This window comes from Rhinoraja longicauda, chromosome 5, assembly GCF_053455715.1.
Source record: "Rhinoraja longicauda isolate Sanriku21f chromosome 5, sRhiLon1.1, whole genome shotgun sequence".
NCBI classification, from domain to species: domain Eukaryota; kingdom Metazoa; phylum Chordata; class Chondrichthyes; order Rajiformes; family Arhynchobatidae; genus Rhinoraja; species Rhinoraja longicauda.
Genome location: NC_135957.1, coordinates 66,889,291 through 66,914,122, shown reverse-complemented (window position 1 = coordinate 66,914,122; position 24,832 = coordinate 66,889,291). Strand labels below are relative to the sequence as shown.

The 24,832-nt window shown below is 44.4% G+C and overlaps 1 protein-coding gene and 1 pseudogene across 2 annotated transcripts in view; one reads left to right on the top strand and one right to left on the bottom strand.

The window, feature by feature from the left end:
• The window catches only part of me1 (malic enzyme 1, NADP(+)-dependent, cytosolic), a 325,940-nt gene that overhangs the window by 298,606 nt on the left and 2,502 nt on the right, over positions 1 to 24,832 (bottom strand). The gene's annotated exons all lie outside the window — the stretch shown is intronic.
• LOC144593818 (RNA-binding protein 8A pseudogene) lies at positions 11,888 to 12,448 on the top strand (annotated as a pseudogene).

The following is a 24,832-nucleotide window of genomic DNA, read 5'->3' as shown; positions in this document are numbered from 1 at the left end:
TGAGCAGATATCTTCATTTGAGCTGCAATTAAACTTAAACCTTTGTTGTGGTCAAAATTATTTCCAGAAACTAATATGCATCTTTGGATTAATACTTCTATACATCTTTTCCAGATTGACTGTACTGAGAAAGTAAGCCAATTCAAAAATGTAGCAAGGAGACTGCAGCAGTGTAAATTTCCTGACCATTGCTTTTTGTTTAAGTAAAGACAGATTTGCAATCAAAAATGTTGATTTTGACTTCCATTTTTGGTGGTGGAAGTCATGGGTTTGGGAGTGCCAGAGAGGCCAGGGTGAGCAATTGCAATGCCTTTCAAGAGTCAACAGTGTTAATTGTCATAAGCACTAAAAAACACTATTTGGGACCAAAACAATAAAATACTTACTTGCTGCAGTTTTTCAACATGGCAAATAAATGCAGTTATATGAGGTAAAGCGATCCTTTATAGTGCATGCCAAAGTACATAGTACAACATGAGGAGTAAAAAGTCAACAGTTGTTGGGTGAAGGAGTGGGACTGCGGATAGCGCTGTGCAGGGTAGTTCAAGAGCATTATGGCTATGACGACAAGGCAGTTCTTGAACCTGGAAGTAATGGTTCTCAGACTACTCTACCTACTTTCCAATGGGATCAGTGGGAAGAGAGCATGGCCAGGGTGGTACGGGTCTCCAATGATATTAGCTGCCTTCTTGAGGCAGGGCTTTTTATAGATCCCATTGCCAATATCAGTGATGGAATGGTCAACTACCACCACCACCATGCGACCAGTCAGTACACGGTCCACAGTACACCTGTAGAAGTTCAACTGAGTATTTGTCAACATACCAAATCTCCGCAAACTTCTGAGGAAGTAGAGGCATTGGTGAGCTTTCTTTGTAATCGCATCAGTGTACTGGAGCTGGAACAGATCAGAGATGTTCACACCCAAGAACTGGAAGCTGCTGACTCGCTCCACCACAACCCCATCGATGAAGTGCAGTTGCATAAATGCAGTTACCCAAGGTAAAGCGATCCTTTATAGTGCATGCCAAAGTACATACAAAGTACATACATTACTGCAAGTGCACCTGGGTGTCCTTGTATACCAGTCACTGAAAGTAAGCATGCAGGTACAGCAGGCAGTGAAGAAAGCTAATGGCATGTTGGCCTTCATAAAGAGATGATTTGAGTAAAGAGGTCCTTCTGCTGTTGTATACTGGGCCCTGGTGAGACCACATCTGGAGTATCATGTGCACTTTTGGTCTCCTAATTTGAGGAAGGACGTCCTTGCTATTGAGGCAGTGCAGTGAAGATTCACGAGGTTAATCCCCGGGATGGCGGGACTGTCATATGAGGAAAGATTGGAAAGATTGGGCTTGTATTCACTGGAGATTAGAAGGATGAGAAGGGATCTTATAGAGACGTATAAAATGATGAAAGGACTGGACAAGCTAGATGCAGGAAAAATGTTCCCAATGTTGGGGGAGTCCAGAACCAGGGCCCAGTCTAAGAATAAAGGGGAGGCCATTTAAAACTGAGGTGAGAACAAACTTTTTCACCCAGAGTTGTGAATTTGTGGAATTCTCTGCCACAGAAGGCAGTGGAGGCCAATTCACTGGATGAATGTAAAAGAGAGTTAGATAGAGCTCTAGAGGTTAGTGGAATCAAGGGATATGGGGAGAAGGCAGGCACGGGCCTTGTGGATGATCAGCGATGATCATAATGAATGGCGGTGTTAGCTCAAAGGACCAAATGGCCTCCTCCTGCACCTATTTTCTATATTTCTATGAAGGCACCTCGCGGCTTCTCCCATCTGAAAAGGATCAGCTCCTTTGTCTTACTAAACACGAGAGTAAGACTTGTTCTGCACCAGATTATTGATTTCCCCACTACATTCTGATTGGTCTCTACCCGTCATTCATCCAACAGTGATAAGGTTACATAGAAAATAGGTGCAGGAGTAGGCCATTCGGCCCTTCGAGCCAGCACCGCCACTCAATATGATCATGGCTGATCATCCAAAATCAGTATCCCGTTCCTGCTTTTTCCCCCATATCCCTTGATTCTGCTATTTTTAGCTGTGTATATGTGGGGGGTGATGGGGGGTTGGGGGAAACCTTTTTTCTAAATCTCCTCCTCAACAGAGATGCGACCTTTACCGTGTCGCATCTCCGTTCGCGTTACGGCCTAACCGTGGAGTCGGCGGCCTCCAGCTGGGATCGACCTTGAAGGCTCTGGTCGCAGGGCCTGGACTTACCATCTCGGAGGCTTCGGCCGTGGGCCCTGAGGACCGCAACATCGGGAGCTCGCAGGTCCCTGGTTGGTGACCGGCTTTCGGGAGCTCCAGCCGTAGCAGCTTCGACCGCCCCGAATCGCGAGGCTCGATCGACCCGCTCGCAGGACCTTCATCGCCCTGCGTGGCTCGGCCGTGGCACTTTCCATCGCCCGGTGGGGGTTTCAAAAGTCGGGAGCCTCGATCGCCTCGAGGCAGCAGTTTGACTGCCTGACCACGGGAGAAGAATGAGGAGGAGATAAGACTTTTCTTTGCCTTCCATCACAGTGAGGGTGTGCCTGGAGCAATCACTGTGATGGTTGTCTGTGTTAAATTGTAATTGTGTGTCTTGTGTTCTTTATTGTTTACTGTCAACCATTTATTGTTTATTGTCAACTATTTACGCCGGACCCTGACGTGAGAGGACGCTGGCGCTGTTTGTTCGCCGCTTCTCCGTCTGGATAAATCTTTTGCTTGTTTTTATGTCTTGTTTGCTCTGTAAAGCGTCTTTGAGTTTCCTGAAAAGCGCTATATAAATTAAATGTATTATTATTATTATTATTATTATTATTATTATTATTACAAGTGTAAATTGTCCCTAGTGTGTGTAGGATAGTGTTAGTGTGTGGGGATCACTGGTCAGTGCAGAATCGGTGGGCCTGTTTCCGCGTGCATCTCTAAACTAGACTAAGTTGGTATTCATTGCAGTTATAGTGCATAAATGTTGGAAGACTGAACACTCAATGCTAGTACACTGGCTGCCAATCAAGCAGCTAGTTGTGCCCTGAGTAACACTTCATGTTGCTGGAGCTGCACTCATCCACTCATGAATTTTTTTATTATTTTATTTTTTTCGATGCATCAACATTTTTGTCAAATTTAATGCCAGTGTCTTCACTGTGTTCAAAGGCTGCAGAAGTAAACCTAAAGAAAAGTAACATTTCAGCTCTTGGGTTTTTAACAAGAACAGGGAAATAGAAAACTCTAGATGGCAAAGAAGGGTTGTGGAAACAAAGGGAATATCAGATGGGAAAGATCAGATGATCTCATGTGGCAATTAAGATCAGATTTAGCTTCGATGTCAGTGGTAAAGCTGTGGCACATACCCAACATATCAGTCGATTCAAATGAAAGCCAAGCCAGAGATAGTGGCGGGAAGATGTGACTAATTCAATGGTCCTTTATGGTCACGTGTACCGAGGTACAGTGAAATTTGATTTACCATACAGTCATACAAAAAAAGCAACATAGAACATAGAAATTGGTGCAGGAGGCCTTTTGGCCGTTCGAGCCAGCACCGCCATTCATTGTGATCACGGCTGATCATCCACAACAAGATACATAACTGCATAAAGATTAAACAGAGACTTAAACAAACACCACAGCGGCATGTGAGAATCCCCAGGGCACACAGCATAAGCAGAGACCCACAGCCATCAGTTCAATGTCCAGGCCACACACACACACGCTCCTTCACCGTGATGTGACCAGAGTTGTACCGACCACTGTCACTGTCTCTGCAGTCCCTGTCCGCCCAAAGTCAGAAAGCCGCCCGCACTCGCACTAGACTATGGGATGTCCTCATGGAGGTCACTGCACTCACAGCACGCCCTCCGAGTCCTCATCAGTGCAGGCAGCACGTCCATCTTGTTTTTCGGCGATCTCACGTTCCCACTGTGATGGAAGACAAACAGCGTATACTTTCTTTCCTCCCGTGGTCGAAGCCTCCGCGATCGGGGCGGTCGAAGTCGATCCCTAACAAAGGGACTGCCAGCTCTACGATGTTAAGACCACAGTGCAGACGGATTTACGGTACGGGAAAAAGTCACATGTCCGTCGAGGGAAGAGTTAAAAAAAGTTCCCCTCAATCCCCCCCCACATAATACAAAAACTAAAGATACACTACAACATACAAGTAAAAACAGACTCAAAACAACAAAAGAAGAAAGGGACAAGACAGGCTGTTGGCGAGGCTGCCAAATATGGCGCGGCTGCCAAATATGGCGCCACCCGGTCGTATTAATTCTGACAAACAGAGACCGAATGTTGAAGAATTCTATAATCAAATCTTATGATGCCAACTTAAACTGATCTCCTCTGCCTGTACATGATCCATATCCCTCCATAAATATGTGTCTATCCAAGTCTTAGATGCCACCATCTTAACTTCCACTACCACCTGGCAGTGTGTGTCACCAGGCACCCACCACTCTGTTGGGAGGGGGTGAGTTGGGGGGGGGACTTGCCCTGCACATCTCCCTTAAACACTATCCCTCACTTAAAGCCAATCCCTATAGTCTTTGACATTTTTAACTGTGGGGGGGGGGGAAGAGAGAGAAAGTGCACGACTTACAGGACAACCAGCGTCTAACCTGTTGGTGTTCATTATATCAGTCACTTGTGCACTGCGAGTCCTATTCTGCTGATAAAGGAGACAAATTAGCCCAGTGCTTGCTGGCGTGAACTGCTTCGGTTGCTGAGGAGTTGCGAGTGGAATTGAACATTGCACAATGAACAGGCTTTCCATAACTGCCCTTGCCAAATAGGAAAATCAATAAAACAGCTGTGGAGGGCAGAGCCTGGGAAACTGCTCCGAAGAACCTCTGTCGTGATGCTCTGGGGCCAAGATGATTGACCTCCCGACAATCTCTAACCTTTTTACAAGATGACTCAAAGCATTTTATATTGAGTATCCAATTTAAAAGGGCACCAGTAGCTACATGTATACTGTCTGAGTGGAGTGCAGTCACTCTGTAAATCAGCTTTCTGCCCACGTTTAGGCTACGACCATGATGCAGAGTGGTTACGGCCAACGCAGGCAGTTATTTGTGTTGTATAGCTTAATAACACAGTTAATGATGACTTCCATCACATTGATGAATAAGATTAGAATAATTGGGCACAAATTAGCCAAAGTGGATTAGTCTTGCGATTGGCGAGAAGGACACAACTATGCAAAATTTCCAAATCAGGTATACGCCTATGTTGGAACTGCACGCGCACAGCTTGGCTTGAGGCACAGCTCATACTGAAGTGCAGACTTTCAATGGGGTAGCTGGGATGTTGTCAAATCCCACAATGTCACATATAGGCCATGATGTCAGCTACCTCTTGACTTCACTTGGAGTGAATCCAATTGGCTGGAGGTCAGATTATGTGACAGTTACTTTAGGAAGACACTGGATTGGAACATCTATTTGGCACCAAGGCTGAACAGGGCTGTGAATGTTCCAGCCTTGTCTTTCACTCTTACAAGGAAGAGACTCAATTTTGCACTGCTCATTGACCCCGAGTAGATTCTTTGGCTTGAAATGAATAGCAGAGTAAGAAATATGCAAGGCCACAACGTGCTGCTCCTAGTCCAGCACTTCACAGCTGCCAGACCTCCTCTCTCTCTTTCCTGTAGTCCAGTCAAAAACAAGGGATGGGAAGCAGGTAACTTGCCCATCAGTTCTGGAGTCAGCCAATCTCCCTTGTCTTGCTGGTGTGGCACAGCGGTAGAGCTTCTGCCTGACAGCGCCAGAGACCTGGGTTCGATCCCGACTGTGGGTGCTGTCTGCAGTGAGTTTGTAAGTTCTCCCTGTGACCTCGTGGGTTTTCTCTGGGTGCACCAGTTTCCTCCCACACTCCAAAAACATACAAGTTTGTAGATTAATTGGCTTTGGTATAATTGTAAATAGTCCCTAGTATCTAGGATAGTGCTAGTGTATAAGGTGATCTCTCGTCAGAGCAGACCCGTTGGGCCAAAGGGCCCGTTTCCGCACTGTATCTCTAAAGTGTGCTACACAGAACCCTTTGCTGCATCCATCAGAGGAGACATGAGCATAAGAGGGATGGCATTGCCAGGCAATGGGGGCACTCGGATCAAAGCTTCCCTGTCCCCGTCTTCTCCTCAGATCCACAATCAGACTTGAGACCTGATGGCCAAATTACTCGCTTCCCATCCAATGTTTGGATGCCCTACAGACATCCATGTAGTTACTGATTTCCCTTCCCCAAAGCCTTCCCTGTCAAAGGCCTTCGGATGTTGCAAGCAGACCAAAAGTGCCCATTCCTCTGTCCTGCACATAGGCAATGATATCCCTGAGCAGCAGCAGGCTGCCAGAGACAATTCTGCCAAGTACAGCACAGGTTTGGTCTGGATGGTTTGCCCGAGCATGAGCAGACTTGACCTAGCTGGCAATGGCCTTAGACAGGATCGTATAGTCCACATTTAGTAGCAAGATGGGTCTCCAATTCCTGATGTAAATTCTTTCCCCCCTTAGACGAGGGTGACAATGCTTGTCCTCGTTGAGTCTGGCGTGCTTGCAGCCAAGAGCATTGCCTTGTATTCGTCCAGCAGGTCGGGGCCCACCTAGTCCCAGAGCAGAGTACAACTTGGCTGGAAACCATTGATTCAAGGAGTGTTATTAGCGTCAAAGGAACAGATGAAGCCAGGCAGTCAGTGGATGGTCCAGAGAGTCTGGACAATTCTCCTGCTTCCTGCCCTCCAACACCTTAATGATAGAGGACAGGAAGTTCTCTCGATCTTGGATTTGCATTTTATCAATTTGGTGCACTTTACAGACTTATGCACTGACAAAAATTTCAGACGATTTTTAATTATATTCACATGGTTGAGCCCCACTGCCTTTTGCTTTGCAGCTTAATGCCCTTTGTCATTTATGTTCCTTCTGCCTGCCTACCCTTCAGTATCTTGTTATTGTTCATTCCCCACCTCCCTCTGCACTCCCTGATTAACATGCATTTCTCCAATTCAGATTTAAAATGTTATGATTCAAATGATTTTCCTCTGAGGCTGTTGGGCTGCTTAGTATTTACTATTTTTAATTCAATTATCCAGCATCACATTTAAATTAATAGTCCCCATAGACAATAGGTGCAGGAGTAGGCCATTCAGCCCTTCGAGCCAGCACCGCCATTCAATGTGATCATGGCTGATCATTCTCAATCAGTACCCCGTTCCTGCCTTCTCCCCATACCCCCTGACTCCGCTATCCTTAAGAGCTCTATCTATCTCTCTCTTGAATGCATTCAGAGAATTGGCCTCCACTGCCTTCTGAGGCAGAGTATTCCACAGATTCACAACTCTGACTGAAAAAGTTTTTCCCCAGATTATACTTGACATAATAAACCACTTTTTGTTTTTAATTGTCAAGCATTGTAATTGCCTTTACCTATACCAGCTCTCTCCCCACCCCCCTCTATTGCTGAACTACTTGAATTTTAATGATGTAGTCTTCCATTATATCACCAGGTTGGTGGACACACAATAGCCACCACCTTCCATCTTCCTTCTCCTACCACTGACTTCACAATTTGCAGATCTTCTATCCTTATCTCATCACTGGCCTTTTCATCACTTATCTTTTCATCACTGCCCTTTTTCCAACCATTTGCCTATCAACCCCCCCCCCCCCTCCCTTACCTGTATCCACCTATCACTCACCAGACTTTGTCCTGCCGCTCCTGAGCTTTCTCCTCCCACCTTCAGCCTAAAGAAGGGTCTCAACCCAAAATGTCATCCACCCATGTTCTCCACAGATGCTGTCTGAACCGCTGAGGTATTCCAGCACTTTGTGCCGTTTTTTTGTAAACCAGCATTTGCAATTCCTAGTATCTACAACATCCAATGTATTCCATTTAGACAGCTGTTACACAGAGAGAAGAGGTGAGGTTTGTGTTAGTGTTTGAATTTTTAAAAAATCTCAACTTAGAAAGAGTTCCAACACAATGAATTAATCAGAAACAGCATTTCTGTTCTTCTCTCCACAGATCTTGCCCACCTTGCTGAGCATTTCCAGTACTTCATGTTTTTATTTTCATGTTGCCGACAACCACTGAATTTTTACCTTTGATCTATCTCAATGAGGATTAGCACCGGAAGAAGTGATGTCGGAATGAAACTTTAAGATCTTGTCGAGCAAGAAGGAGCTCCATTAGAGATCAACAGATAGCAGGGTTAATGACTTTCATTACGAGCTAAAAATAATGAACGAGGCAGGATATGGTTAGATCTTGGAAAATTGCCCTTTTTTTTGCAGAACTGAAATGAGAGTTGCATAGCCATTAAATGAATAAAGGAAGCAAGGTACCATTATTAGTCACAACACAGGCCCAGTCATGTAAAACAAAATCAGTTTACTGGATGTGGAACAGCATGGGGGCAAGTTCAATGTGAAAGAGGAACATAAGAAAATAACTGCAGATGCTGGTACAGATGCAGATGCTCCCACCCCCGACATCAGTCTGAAGAAGGGTCTCGACCTGAAACGTCACCCATTCCTTCTCTCCCGAGATGCTGCCTGACCTGCTGAGTTACTCCAGCATTTTGTGAATAAATGAAAGAGGAACAGTTCATTGCAACACGCGATGAAAAGAAAAAGGGTTAAAATCAAAATGGAACAATGAAATTCTTACTTGCTGCAGCACAACAGGTTTGTAAACGCTGTACTCAATAGAAAAACAAAAACCCAATATAATGAGTAAAAAAACATAACCCTGGTGCAATCAAGGTAGTTCGTAGTTTAGAATGTAGAAACAAAGAACTGTTGAAGGTCGACACAAAATGCTGGAGTAACCCAATGGGACAGGCAGCATATCTGGAGAGAAGGAATGGGTGACGTTTCAGGTCGAGACCCTTCTTCAGACTGATATCAGGAGAGGGGGCGGGACAAAGATAGAATGAATGTAATCGGAGACAGTAAGACTAGTGGGACTACATTCTATCTTTGTTCTCCAACTCGTCTTACTGACTCCGACTACATTCTATCCTCATCCCACCCCCCTCCGCTGAAATCCAGTTTGAAGGGTCTTGACCCGAAACGTCACCAATTCCTTCTCTCCCGAGACGCTGCCTGACCCGCTGGGTTACTCCAGCATAGTGTATCTACCTTTGATTTAAACCAGCATCTGCAGTTCTTTCCTACACAAAGAACTGTCGACGCTGGTTAATCCACAAAAGGACACAAAGTGCTGAAATAACTGAGTTGGAGTTCGTGGTGTTCAATATCTTGGTTTGTTGGGAACAGACTATTCCTGAACGTTACAATTTTCAGACGCCTGCACCTCCTTCCCAATGGCAGGAGCAAATTGAGAGTGGCTAGGGCGGTGGGTTTTTGATGATGCTGGCTGCCTCTTATCGATCCCTTTGATGGTGTGGAGGGTAGTACCCGTGATGGAATGGGCAATGTTTACCACTTATCGTAATCACCTTCATTCCTGGGCGTTCAAGCCATAACTGAGGATGAGGTGTCTCATTAGAGCAGAACAAAGGTCAGAGACAGATAGGTCAGAGCTGGAGTGGAAAATTAAAGTGTGATTTAACTGGAATTTGAGGGTCAGCCCTGCAGACCCAAACAGGTGCTTTGCAAAGCAGTCACTCAATCTGCGTTGGGTTTCTCCAGTGTGAAAGGGACTGCAGTGGGAGCACAGAATAACACACTGGAATGGAAGAAGTGGAAGCAAAGTGTTGCGGCCACCCAAAAGGGCTATTTAAGTTCTTGAATGGTGGGAAGGGGAAGAGGCAAAAATGGATGTTGCATCATTTTCCATTTGGAAAAGGAAAAGTGCTAATGAAAGATTAAACCAGTGAGTCGCAGGGGAAGCATTCCTTTGGAACGCTGAGGAAGGGAATTGACAGCAAAGACATGACATAAGATTTTGCTTCCACTTGAAATAAAAGATCACCATGCCTTCAGAAGTTAAGTTGGGCCTTAACCTGCAAGTCCTTCACCAAGTTGATATTTTTTCCTCATCTCCTTCAAGACCCCCATTCAAAGCCATCTCCCAACTCATTTTTTTTCAGTTTAATATTGGCTTTCATTTAAAACATTGTGCCATGGTAGATTGTTCCCCCATTTGCTGCAGAGTTTAAAATTCATAGTGTGGTTGTAAAAGGGATAAGTACAAAAAACAACCCCAATTTGACAGACTATCATGGTTAAAAAAAAGTGTAAAGAATGACATTGCCTAGTGATAAATTCTTCAAGTAGTGAGACCACTTCTCCGTACACTTTCAATTCATTTCTTTTCAGAACTGAAAAGTTTCCAAGAAACTCACATTCCCTTGCGTCATCTTACTGCAGTCAACCCTTCAACAACCTCTCAGACATTGGTCAACACCAATTCAACTTGGCTGGACAACACTTGACCAAAGCTGTATTCTTCTCCATCAGGCTCTGGACCAGAAGGAGTTTCCGCAATTATACTTTATTTTCTGCCTTTGCCAGCGAATTTCTTCCAGTAAATGTCGCTCACTTAACGTTCTTTAAACAGATGAAACTCAAAATTTCACGTGGCATAAAAACATCTTGGGCTAATTCAGACACAGCAAGGTTCCCTGCATTCTGTTCTTGTGGCAAACCTCATTTTAGAAAAAAAAGATTCCAAGCTTTCTTGCTAAATGTATGTGCCAAAATAAACTGTATATCCCATGCTGCATACGAACCAGTGTTTCCATCCATGGGATACAAATGGGCAAAATAGATCATCTGCAAGGCTTACATGGCAATTCTCCAAAGACAATCAGGGAAGAAAGACTGTAGATAGGGCAACATCCAGACAAAAATGTATAGTGCCCTCCATAATGTTTTGGGAAAATGACCCATCATTTATTTATTTGCCTCTGTACTGTACAATTTGAACTCTGTACTCCAGAATACCAAAATGTATAAAAATGTATAAAAATGGACTTTAATAAAATCTGACAACGTGCACTTTAACGACGTGATTTTTTCTATTACAAATGTCAAATTGTCCCAAACATTATGGAGGACACTGCTGTGCACTAAGATATATGCAGCATTAACCTTTGCTCAGTTCAATGCAATTGATCTTTTGGCGAGGCTCATACCACAGCTTAAAAGTTAAAAAATTCAATCTCAACATCAAGCATTTAAAATCACTTATTTCCCCTCAAATTAAACAGGCAGTCAGTCCATCCACATGGAACCTGTGATCCGTGCATTATAAATATTCCTATAAGTTATCAATCTTGTCAGGGCCGGATTAAGCTAGTGCAGGACCTGTAGCTAAGGTTGCCAACTTGCTCACTCCCAAATACGGGACAAGGTAACGGTACCACCCCACATGTGACCTCACCCAGCCAGCAGTCACGTGGTCCCGCTCCACCAATGGCAGCCGCCCAGGCCGGGAGGCGGATTGCTACGCAACCTCCGTTAGGCAGCTCCCGGGCCTACGCTGTCCGGAGGTTAGGGTTGCCAACTGTCCCATATTAGCCAGGACATCCCGTATTTTGGGTTCAATTGGCTTGTCCCGTACAGGACCGTCCTTGTCCCAAATTAGGCTCGGGGGGCGCTGTAGGCCCAGACAGCGTAGGTCGGAAAAAAATGGAGATGCTGGTTAAAATCTGCGCCTACCTTCCAGAGGTCGGAACAGTGTAGGCCCAGGCATCGCCTAACGGAGGTTACATAGCAACCCGCCTCCCGGCCCGGGTGGCCGCCATTGGTGAAGCGGGAGCACTTGGCCGCTGGCTGGGTGAGGTCGTGTAGGGCGCGGGGCGGTGACATCCCCTTGCCCCATATTTAGGAGTGCTATAGTTGCCACTCCTACCGGAGGTAGACACAAAATGCTGGAGTAACTCAGCGGGTCAGGCAGCATCTTGGGAGAGAAGGAATGGGTGACATTTCAAGTCGAGACCCTTCCGAAGGGGGACCTCTGCGGGACCTCCATGAAACGGGCAGCGAGGACTTTGCCATGGATGACGAGGGCAACAAAAGTATCCACAAACTGAAGGAGAAGGCGAAGAAGAGGAAGGGGCGAGGATTTGGCTCAGAGGAAGGCGCTCGAACCAGGCTGCAAGAAGACTACGACTCCGTGGAGCAAGACAGCGACCAGCCAGGTCCTCAACGCTCGGAGGAGGGGTGGATCCTGTTTGCGACAGGAGTCCACAAGGAAGCCACCGAGGAGGACATCCACGACAAGTTTGCCGAGTACGGTGAGATCAAGAACCTGCACCTCAACCTGGCGCACCGGCTACCTCAAGGGCTACGCTCTGGCGGAGTACGAGATCCAGGCTACAAGGAGGAGCAGGCGGCCATGGAGGGTTTGAACGGGTCGGAGCTGGCCGGGCAGCCCATCAGCGTGGACTGGGGCTTCGTCAGGGGGCCCCCTGGGAGCAAGAGGAGGAGTGGCCGCAGGAGAAGCCGAAGCTGGCCGGACCGGAAGCGTCACTGAGCCGGGACGGAGTGCGGAGTGACCGGTGGGACGTAGCGGCCGGCACAGCGCCGGGGACCGAGACACGCCCGCAGATCGCCGTGCACAAACTGAGCCGTGCGTCACGGGGGCCGTTTAATCTCAGTCGGGACTGTCATGGGGCTGGGGAGAGGGTGGGGAGGGAAGGGTAAGGTTGGCTTGTGCAAAACAACACTCAGAAATAAAGTATTCTAGTTTTTAAAAAATCTTCAGTCTGAAGAAGCATTTAGTGCAGGGCCCTCGAAAGTGCAGGGCCCTCGAAAATGCGGGGCCCGTAGCATATGCTACTAGGTTAATCTGGCACTAAATCTTGTGCATTGGTGGCATATGGGGCCAATCATTCTAGCCAACCGGGGATAAGGCAGCCAAAATGTTTAAATGCAATAAGAACAGAAAATGCTGAAAATACGCAGGTCAGGTATCATTTGTTGAAAGGGAAACAATTAGCGTCTCAATAAATTAGAACTAGGTAAGAAAGATAATTTAAAGCTCCTGGCAGGAGTCAGGGGAAGGATGGGAAAAAGAATATTCCCACAAGGCCAAGGCCAGAGCAATAAACAGAACAGAGCTGCATAACAGGACCTCCAACCCATTATATTTCGATCAAATACGATGCCACATTCAGCTAATCTCTTCGACTGGTGAGCAGTTTATGACAGACATGTAAAAGCTGTGAAATGATTGGCAGATCACTGTAAGAGAGAAAAAATTGCACATGGATGATATATAACAGAATTGGCAACGGGACTCCCAGAAAGTAGGGTGCTTTTAAAAAAAGTGAGATGGTGAGAATTCAAGGTATGCAGGTACTGTAGCTGTTAGAATGATGGGCTGGGCAGACACAGGGAGCTGCAGACGTTGATTAACAGAAATAAAGACAAAAGGCTGGACTGACTCAGCGGGTCAGGCACTTTCTCTGAAGAACATGGATAAGCTGTTTCAGCATAGACACTGCATCTGACGTGGCAAGTCAAGAAAAGGCAGGTGCGAGCAAGAAAGCCTGGATGACGAGAGAAATTGAGAATCTGGTCAGAAAAGAAAAAAAGGAGGCATAGGCAGTCAGGATCAAGTGCATCCCTGGAGGAGTTTAGGACATTGAAGAGCATTCTCAATGAAAGATCAAAATGAGAACAAAAGCACTGGCAGATAATATTAAGGAAAATTCAAAGACATTTTATGTACAGTAAGGGAAAGAGGGTAACGGTAGCAATGAGTACATAACGTTCTGTACTGGAGAGGACAAAAAGGAGATTAAGAACCTTGCAACTTAGTGTCAACACAACAACCCCTCCCTCAATATCAGCACGACACAGGAGATTGTGATAGACTTCAGAAAGCATTGCAATACGCACACCCACACCATTGAAGGTGCCAAAATAAAAATGGTCGAAAGCTTTAAGTTCCTAGGAATAAATATCACCAGCAATTTGTCCTGGAGCAGCCTCATCAAAGCAATGGCCAAGGAAGTGCATTAATGCCTCTACTTCCTTAGATGGCTTAGGATGTTTGGCATGTCCCAAATAAGCCTCAACATGAAGACTCGGGAGCTTGAACCACTTAACAGAGATGTCTTGAAGATTATAGTCAAGGAGATGCTACACATCCAAATGGACTCGAACGTAAATAAAACTCCCAGGCCTGATAACATGTATCTGAGGCCTGATAACATGTATCCGAGGACACTTGTGGAAAGCTAGTGAAATAATTTCAGGAGCGCTGGCTGAAATATTTCAGCCAGCGCTCCTGAAATTATTTCACTAGCTTCCCACAAGTGAGACATGGGTGAGGTGCTGGATGAATGTTGTGCTTATAGTGGCTAAAGGGGTGCAAGTTAAAGCCTGGGAATTATAGATCAGTGAGCCTAAAACTCATGGTAGACAAGTTATAGTCATAGAGCCATGGAGCGATGCAGTGTGGAAACAGGCCCTTCAGCCCAACTCGCCCACACCGGCCAACAATGTCCCAGCTATACTAGTCCCACTTGCCTGCGCTTGGTCCATATCCCTCCAAACCTGTCCTATCCATGTACCCATCTAATTTATTTCTTAAACGATGGGATAGTCCCAGCCTCAACTACCTCCTCTGGCAGCATGTTCAATACACCCCCTACGCTTTGTGTGAAAAAGGTATCCCTCAGATTCCTATTAAATCTTTTCCCCATCAATCAATTAGACAGCTGCAGCTGTTTCCGAACACTGCTGATCGAGTCCTCACAAAGACCAAGAAAGTGGATCACATCAGTCCAATTCTGAGGTCTTTACACTGGCTTCCAGTCTGTCAAAGAATTCATTTCAAAATAGTAGTGATGGTTTATAAAGCACTGAATGGTTTAGGGCCAAAGTGCATTTCTGATCTTTGCTACATTATGAACCATCCAGGCCTCTCAGGTCGTCTGGGACTTGTATGCTTTCTGTCTGTCCCCATAGTCAGAACTAAACTTGGAGAAGCAGCGTTTGGTTTTTATACGCACCACCTATATGGAACAAACTCCCAGAAAACTGCAGGTCTGCTGCAACTCTCAGTTCTTTTAAATCGAGGCTGAAGACTTTTCTGTTGACGCTGCCTTTTATTAAATCAAATAATTATTCATTTCTTACAGTGCACTGTAACTTTTATTCTTGTATTTTATACCCATCATTATATTTTAGCTTGCTTTTATTTTCTATTCACATTAATGACTGTTTTTAAATTGCTTTTCACTACTCTTTAATGTTTTATGTAAAGCACTTTGAATTGCCTTGTTGCTGAAATGTGCTACATAAATAAACTTGCCTTGCCTTTCCACGACCTTCACCTTGAACGTATGTCCTCTGGTCCTCGATTCCCCAACTCTGGGCAAAGGACTGTGCATCTACCCGATCTATTCCTCTCATGATTTTGTACTCCTCCATAAGATCTCCCCTCATCCTCCTAAACTCCATGGAATAGAGACCCAGCCTACTCAACCTTTCCCTATAGCTCACACCCTCTAGTCCAAAGGCAACCTTTGCCCTTTGAACGTTATAAAAAAAAGGAATTTTCCTATGTACGTCTCACATTGTTTTATGATCAAATGCAAAATGGGTGCACCAAAAAAAAAAATCAGATAAAGGCAATTTAATATAACAATCCCTGCTGCTGAAAATGTTACACATTAAAATGATGTAACAGTATAACAGCTCAACAGGACCAGAATAGCATTTGTCAGACCACATTTGGTGCTTTGGTTAGCTAAACAAGAAAATATGCATTTCTGAAATTGCATGTTCAGCAATACTTTAGCAGACAAAAGAGAAACAGCTTTGGTAGCAATGTGCTTAAAAATAGACAACTGAACTGTGCTTTAAACATTTTGCGTTAATAAATTACACAAAAGCCAAGCACACATTCAAAGTCTATACTTGAGAAAAGTCACAAGTGCAGTGCTTAAATACTAATTTCATTGAAGGAACAAATGGGGAAATCAGAACAAGTCCCGTATTTTTTTAAAGCAAAGTTCATATGTAACACAAGTAGTATAAGAAAATAACTGCAGATGCTGGTACAAATCGATTTATTCACAAAATGCTGGAGTAACTCAGCAGGTCAGGCAGCATCTCGGGAGAGAATGTCACCCATTCCTTCTCTCCCGAGATGCTGCCTGACCTGCTGAGTTACTCCAGCATTTTGTGAATAATTCATATGTAACACAGCATCTTCTTATTTTATCCACTGCATCCATTCACTGCTGTTCAGTTTGCAACTGTTCTGAGCTAATGGCCAGGATCAGACCGTGATGTTTTATTAATCGCTGGATTGCAATGTATTCCACATGAAACCACATCTGACTGGAACCACAGCAGAGCACAATGTGGTATACATAATTTAAAATCATTTGTTTAATACTCAATTGAAAGGGTTTGCCAAGGAAATGAAGTTAGTGTAACATTTCTCATTGTGAAAGTGTTTTCAAATATAGGCCCAAAATCATTACTTGTACGTACTATAATTTTACATACTATCCAGGCAGATCATACCATACACAAATAAAACATGTAACCCAAAGGAGAAAATTGAGTGCAAAAACTTTTAAGAATGCAAAGCCGATTCACAAGATGTCGATACAAGATTGTTTTCCATGCGGGTGAACAAAAGTGGACAAGCACTTAAAACCAAGAAGAACAATTTCTTTCCTTGGAAGGAAGAGAACCTTTGGAATTCTCTATGCCACAAGGCAGTGGATGCGAGGTGATGAAGCATCTTCAAGGCAGAGAAAGATTTATTTTTGGTCTAGGGAAGGGAAGGGAACAAGAAATAAGAAAGTAGAAAGATATCAAACACCATATCTTAATCTATGTCGAGCAAAACACAAAGTGCTGAAGAAACTTAGCAGGCCAGGCAGCATCTGTGGCGTGAAATGGGCAAGCGACATTTCGGATCGGGACCCCCCTTCTCCATTTCCCTTCCCACATGCTGCCCGACCCGCTGAGTTCCGCCAGCACATTGTGTTTCGTTTAAGATTCCAACATCTGCAATCCCTTACTTTATGTTGAACTGGCTCTCACAGGTATTTGGAAATCAAGAACGTATAAATCAGAGCAAATTAAAATTTGGCAGGAATTCCACTGTTGAGCCTTCACAGAACCCATCATATCATATCATATCATATATATACACAGCCGGAAACAGGCCTTTTCGGCCCTCCAAGTCCGTGCCGCCCAGTGATCCCCGTACATTAACACTATCCTACACCCACTAGGGACAATTTTTACATTTACCCAGCCAATTAACCTACATACCATGCAAATTCCCAAAGATCAGTCTTCCAAAACAAAATGCAATTGTTGGAATCAAAAACCATGTTCATCTACGTCCCACAAAACAAGGCAATTCATTATTGATTTCACCTATAGATAACAAAAAGCCAACTTTTAACAAGCAAAGTCAAATGAAAATAAATGGAGGCAGCTGAGCAAAGGTCAAGAAAATATTTTGTGGAGCTCAAAATCCCACACATGTTGTGGGGGATAAAAAGGAGGTACAAATGCTTCAGGGAACTGCAGTTTTGGGCTAGAGTGACTACATCCAATTGCTCGTACTTGCAAAACCTGGCTAGATAATTCTCAGAGAGAATGGAGCATAGAATATCAGAGGCTCCATGCAATGCAAACTCAAGTGAGCAAAAATCACGTTAGCACGGCAGGATCATAACCAACACCCTAAATCCAGGCTTCAAGCAAACCATTGAAAGAGCACAGCACATGTACAATAAACACGTATTGACAAGCTGATCACATCCAGAGTTGGATTGAAGCCATGATAATGGCATACTCTTAGAGCGCAATACTGCGATGAGGCATAAACCTGGCTAACTCTTCAGAGAGATGTTTAGAACTTTAACTTATAGTTAACTTAAAAAGTTAAAGAAATACATTTTCTAATTATAACTCAGTGTTTTCGAGAACCTGCTGCATTCAAACTGGCTGCTGCTTTTCCAACTTTATATTTCAAAGATTTCACTAGTTGCAACCATATCAAAACATCCTGAAAGGGATGTGAAACATGCTGTGGAATTAAATCTCTTGAAACCAAGAGGAAAGAAGAGGTACTTTTTTTTTTTTAAACAGGCGTGGTATGAAAGGTATTTGTGACACCTGTCTTTCGTAGACTGCTTGCAGCCAAGAGAAACAATTAAGAAAATATGATTTCACATGCTAGGCGGTTAGAAAGAAATGATCAAATGGAAAGCAATGCTTAAAAAATGGTTACCAATTGTGGCAGAGCAATAAATCAATCTGGAAAGCACTAGACTAGTCAGAATGATTTCAAATGGGGCTTGTGGTGAACTAAGAGTACAAGATGAATTATTAGAAGGTGGTTAGGTCAAAGCCTTATTATGCTTAGTGTCAGCAAGTTTTAACGTGGTTGTGTCAACTACCAGGGTCTGATGTCACTTTGTCTCAGTTGTGGGAGTGGTGGAGAGTTTACAGGAAGAGCTAGTAATCTGTGACCCTCCCAAAAACTAGTCACACAAATACAATGCATTCAGAAAGTATTCAGACCCCTTCACCTTTTCCACATTTTGTTACGTTACAGCCTTAAATGGATTCAATTCATTTTTTAAAATCATCAATCTACACACATAGTAAAAAAGCAAAAACAGGTGTTTAGAAATTTTTGCAAAGTAATTAAAAAGAAATAAACTGAAATATCACATTTACATAAGTATTCAGACCCTTTATTCAGTATTTTGTTGAGGCACATTTGGCAGCGATTACAGCCTCAAATCTTCTCGAGTATGACGCTACAAGCTTGGCACACCTGTATTTCGGAAATTTCTCCCATTCTTCTCTGCAGATCCTCTCAAGCTCTGTCAGGTTGGATGGGGAGCGTCGATGCACAACTATTTTCAGGTCCCTCCAGAGATTTTTGATCGGGTTTACATCCGGGACACTCAAGGACATTTACAGACATGTCACAAAGCCACTCCTGTGTTGTCTTGGCTGTGTGCTTAGGGTCGTTGTCCTGTTGGAAGGTCAACCTCCGCCTCAGTCTGAGGTCCAGAACGCTCTGGAGCAGGTTTTCATCAAGGATCTCTCTGTACTTTGCTCCTTTCATCTTTCCCTCGATCCTGACTAGTCTCCCAGTTCCTGCTGCTGAAAAACATCCCCACAGAATGGTGCTGCCACCACCATGCTTCACCATAGGTATGGTATTGGCCAGGTGATGAGCGGTGCCTGGTTTCCTCCGGACGTGACGCTTGGCATTCAGGCCAAAAAGGTCGTTCTTGGTTTAATCAAACCAGAGAATCTTGTTTCTCATGGTCTGAGAGTCCTTTAGGTACCTTTGGGCAATCTCCAAGCGGGCTGTCATGTGCCTTTTACTGAAGTGTGGCTTCCAGCTGGCCACTCTACCACAAGGCCTGATTGGTGGAATGCTGCATTTGTGAGCGGAGCACCAAGGCACATTCCTTGTATATCATATCATATCATATATATCATATATATACAGCCGGAAACAGGCCTTTTCGGCCCTCCAAGTCCGTGCCGCCCAGCGATCCCCGTACATTAACACTATCCTACACCCACTAGGGACAATTTTTACATTTACCCAGCCAATTAACCTACATACCTGTACGTCTTTGGAGTGTGGGAGGAAACCAAAGATCTCGGAGAAAACCCACGCAGGTCACGGGGAGAACGTACAAACTCCTTACAGTGCAGCACCCGTAGTCAGGATCGAACCTGAGTCTCCGGCGCTGCATTCGCTGTAAAGCAGCAACTCTACCGCTGCAGTAACTCAGCAGGTCAGGCAGCATCTCGGGAGAGAAGGAGTGGGTGACGTTTCGGGTCGAGACCCTTCTTCAGACAGATGTCAAGGGGGCGGGACAAAGGAAGGATATAGGTGGAGACAGGAAGATAGAGGGAGATCTGGGAAGGAGGAGGGGAAGGGAGGGACAGAGGAGCTATCTGAAGTTGGAGAAGTCGACATTCATACCACCGGGCTGCAAACTGCCCAGGCGAAATATGAGGTGCTGTTCCTCCAATTTCCGGCGGGCCTCACTCTGGCACTGGAGGAGGCACATGACAGAAAGGTCAGACTGGGAATGGGAGGGGGAGTTAAAGTGCTTGGCCACCGGGAGATCAGTTTTGTTAATGCAGACCGAGCGCAGGTGTTCAGCGAAGCGATCGCCGAGCCTGCGCTTGGTTTCGCCGATATAAATAAGTTGACATCTAGAGCAGCGGATGCAATAGATGAGGTTGGAGGAGGTGCAGGTGAACCTCTGTCTCACCTGGAAAGACTGTTTGGGTCCTTGGATGGAGTTGAGGGGGGAGGTAAAGGGACAGGTGTTGCATCTCGTGCGGTTGCAAGGGAAAGTGCCCGGGGTTGGGGTGGTTTGGGTAGGACCACCCCAACCACCGGGCACTTTCAGGTGAGTTACTCCAGCATTTTGTGAATAAATCGATTTGTACCAGCATCTGCAGTTATTTTCTTATATTCCTTGTATATGCATACTTGGCCAATAAACTCATTCATTCATTCATTCATTCATTCATTCATTCAAGTCATTGCCTGCAGCACCAGTGACTGTGCATCATTATTACGAGTGCTTTGGCCTTAGTGCTTCATTCCCAAAGTGGAAGGGAAGAAAATAAAGTGATTTAGCAGGACTATATTCAGAACCAAAATTCATTGGAGCCATTGTAAAATTGTAAATGAATTTCATTTGAAGGCTGAAGTCTTTTTTTATTTCCAAAGAGTACTTTGTATTATTTTCTCCTGAGCACTGATAACTAATAAAACCAACCAGCTATCCCAGAAGGAATTTTGCAAATAGATTTTGCAAATTGCTCCATTAATTGTATAAAGAAACAAAGCGAAGGTGTGTCAAGAATTTTTTTTAGTGGCTCAAAACTGCAACATAAACTGTAGCCAGGATCACACTTTATGTTACACAAACCGTTGTGCAAAATTTACGTTGTTTCTTCACATGGCCAAGCTAAAAATCATTCTTCATGGGTTATTTTAGACTCGCCTGTTCTTCCCTCAGCTGTACAGTATAACAGGTTTTTTTGTTGGAAGAAATATAACGGTACAAGAACACATGCTTGTAAAACACCAGGAAGCTGAATAATAATCCACAAATCACTGGCGCTACAGGCATTGACTTGTATTTGTGCGACTAGCTTTTGGAAGGAACACAAAGTTCCAGGCTCTGCCTGTAAACTTCCCACCTCTCCTACGTCTGAGACATCTGGATCGATTGGCCAGGTGGGCGGAGGAATGGTTGATGGAGTTTAATACTGAGAAGTGTGAGGTGTTGTAATTTGGGACATCAAATAAGGGCAGGATCTACACAGTACATGGTAGGCCTCTGGATAGTGTTGTAGAGCAGAGAGATCTAGGAGTACATGTGCATGGTTCCTTGAAGGTCGGGTCGCAGGTAGATAAGGTGGTCAAAAAGGCTTTTGGCACTTTGGCCTTCATCAGTCAGATTATTGAGTGTAGAAGCTGGGAGGTCATGTTGCAGTTGTATAAGATGTTGGTGAGACCGAATTTAGAATATCATATTCAGTTCTGGGCACGATGTTGTAGGAAAGATATTGCCAAGCTTGAAAGGGTTCAGAAAAGATTTATGAGGATGTTGTAAGGACTAGAGGGTGTGAGCTATAGGGAGAGGTTGAGTAGGCTGGGTTTCTATTTCATAGAACGCAGGATGAAGAGGGGTGATCTTATAGAGGTTCACAAAATCATGAGAGGAATAGATCGGGTAGATGCACAGAGTCTTATGCCCAGCGTAGGGGAATCAAGGACCAGAGGACATAGGTTCAAGGTGAAGGGGAAAAGATTTAATAGGAATCCAAGGGGTAACTTTTTCCGCACAAAGGGTGGTGGGTGTATGGACCAAGCAGCCAGAGGAGGTAGTTGAGGCTAGGACTATCCCTCCATTTAAAAAACAGTTAGATAGGTACATGGATAGGACAGGTTTGGAGAGATATGGACCAGGCAGGCACGCGGGACTAGTGTAGCAGGGACAAGTTGGGCCGAAGGGCCTGTTTCCACACTGTAACACTTTATGACTATGACAAAGGGCATCAGATCCAGGTAATTGACACAATCATTTCAAAACGTGCTAACACTAAGCACAAAGATTTGACCATTCTGCCTTCTGCTAATAATTCATCTTGTACTCTTAGTTCACCAGACAAGTCCCGTTTAAAATAATTCTGACAAGTCCAACGTTCACCAGTTTGGTTTACTGCCCTGCAACAATTGTTACATTGCTTCCCATTTTATCATTTATTTCTGTTTGTATTGCATGGGCTTGGTCGACAGATAGGTAAGATGCGACCGCAAACTCTATTCATCCAATCACTGTTTAGTAGGGCATGCAACGTCATTCGCATCTGATATTTAAAATACTATTTATTAGGTCAAGCAAATGACTGCTAATGAAGGGTATCAACCCTAAACATCACCCATTCCTTCCATCCAGAGATGCCGACTGTCCCGCCGAGTTACTCCAACTTTATGTGTCTAAATTCTCATTATATATATTTATTTATTTTTACACACACTGAGCTATCCCTGATTAAATGGAGCAACTAGCAAGGAGACCGCCGTCATACCAATAAATCTCAAACACAAAACACCACATTACAAAAGTCAAAATTCTACAGATTAACTTCAAAGACAAATTTCTCCCTTCCCCCCCTCCTCCCTCCCCCCACCTCTTTAAGGAGCATCCATACTTTTTTTGGAAGTTGGTCCATTAGCCACTTTTAGAACTTAACAGCATTTCAATTAAAAGAGTATTTACCCCAAAGCGCTTGAAAATTATTGTAAGAAAAAAAGAACTGCAGATTCTGGCCTATACCAAAGGGAGACCTAGGTTTCTACTGTTTGGAGCAAAAGAGGAGATAGATACGAATAAAATCATAACTGGTTTACACTGGGTAAACAAAAACATTGTTCCCATTGGCAGATGGCTCAAAAACCACACAGATTAAAAAGGATTTTCAGTAATAGACAAAAGAGATACAAGAAGAGTGCGAGGGAAAGCTTTGATTGAGAAGTTATTCTTTCCAAAAGTAATGGAAGTTAGAGTCAATTAGGTCTCTCCAAATGGAAATGAAGAGTAATGAGGATACTTGATGGGATTTTCTATTCAATATAAAGCAAAAGAGAATCATTCTACAACAGATAGAGCCAACGTCCTTTTTCCTGTGCTGCTATGATTTTTTTTGGCCCAATGATTCATACAGTTGTAACACAAAGTAGTAAATTGAGCCAAAAGAAAAACCAAATGAGCACACAATTATACAAAAATCAAATTTTAAGTGTTCAAAATTTTTTTTAAAAAGGGGAGAATGCTCTGAAAGTTACCTTCAAAAAAGGCTGGTTCTAATTAAGATAATGGTCACAAATTAAAAGGGACACCATAAATAGGGGTGGGTACCTGAAAAGGGTGAAAGATCCCCAAATGATTTAATAGAATGAGATCAATGAACTAGAAAGGCACTTTGAAATGAACATCAGTAGTAAACAATGTTCCACAACAATTTTCTCCAAACTTAAAAAGCATGTTAAACAAGAAGTTTACAGATGCCCAAGGAAAACCCTTTAAGAAAAACATGCACCTCCACATCTTTGAAATAAATTAAGGCTTTGTGCTTATTTTTCTGACTTGCTAAACAGCAATTAGAGTAGATAGGGAGAAGAAAATGTACTTGTATTATTGCCTTCAGTACAGGAGTATTCTTGTATTTAATGTAGTACTAGCTGCTGTGGACCCGTTGGGTCAAAACATCTCCTGCATTGGTCTAGCACCCTCCCCTATCCCTATCCCACTCCCCCACTCCCCTCACCCACCTTCCCTCACCCACTCCATCCCCCCACAACCCACCTCCTCCTCTCAACCCACTCCATCCCCCCTCAACCCCCCTTATCCCCCCTCCCCTACCCACTAATTCCATCCCCCCTTATCGCCCCCTCCTCCCCCTTTCCCCTCTTATCCCCCCCCCTCACCCACTCCATCCCCCTCAACCACCCTTATCCCCCCTTCCTCCCCTCACCACCCCCCCCCCCCCCGTCCAATTTTAGGGGCTCTCCGGTGGCGCCGCCATTCCCGCCCCGCGGTTCCCCTCTTCATTGGGGGGGGGCGGGAACCTCACCCCCCCCCCCTCTTCCGCTCCACTTCCTTATCCCTCATTGGCCGCACTCCTGTCACTCGTGCGGGTCCTGCCCCCCAACTGCACTGTGAAAAAATCACCTCATAACTGTTAAATCTTTACCCTCTCATCTTAAACATTTGCCCTTCAGGCTCCTCCTCTCTAGGAAATGACTGACCATTCATTTTATCTACACCCCTCTAGATTTAAATATACTTCTATAAAAGGTCACTCCTCAAATTCAATTGTCAAGCATCTAATTGTTATGTGTACCGAAACAGAACAATGAAATTTGTACTTGCAGCAGCTTAACAGGTCAGTAAACACTTTACTCCATAGATAACATCTTAAAAAGTTCAATAAGTATAAAACAATAGTAATGCAAAACAAAACCCAGAAGTCCCTAGTGCAACCAAGACTGTTTGTAGTTTAGTTGGTATGTGTAGTGTTCAACAGGCCAATGGTTATTGGGAAGAAGCTATTCCTGAACCTAGAGGTCAGTTTTCATACCCCTAAACCTTCTTCCCGGTGGCATGCATGAAATGAGAGCGTGGCCAGGGTGGTGTGGTTCCTTGATGATGCCGGCTGCCTTTGAGGCAATACCTCCCAGAGATCCCTTTGATGTTGGGGAGGTCAGTACTCGTGGAGGACCGGGCAGTGTCGTCCATTAAAATGAGCCCCAGCCTCTCCTTGTAACTCAAGCCCTCCAATCCCAGTTACATCGTAATGAATCTTG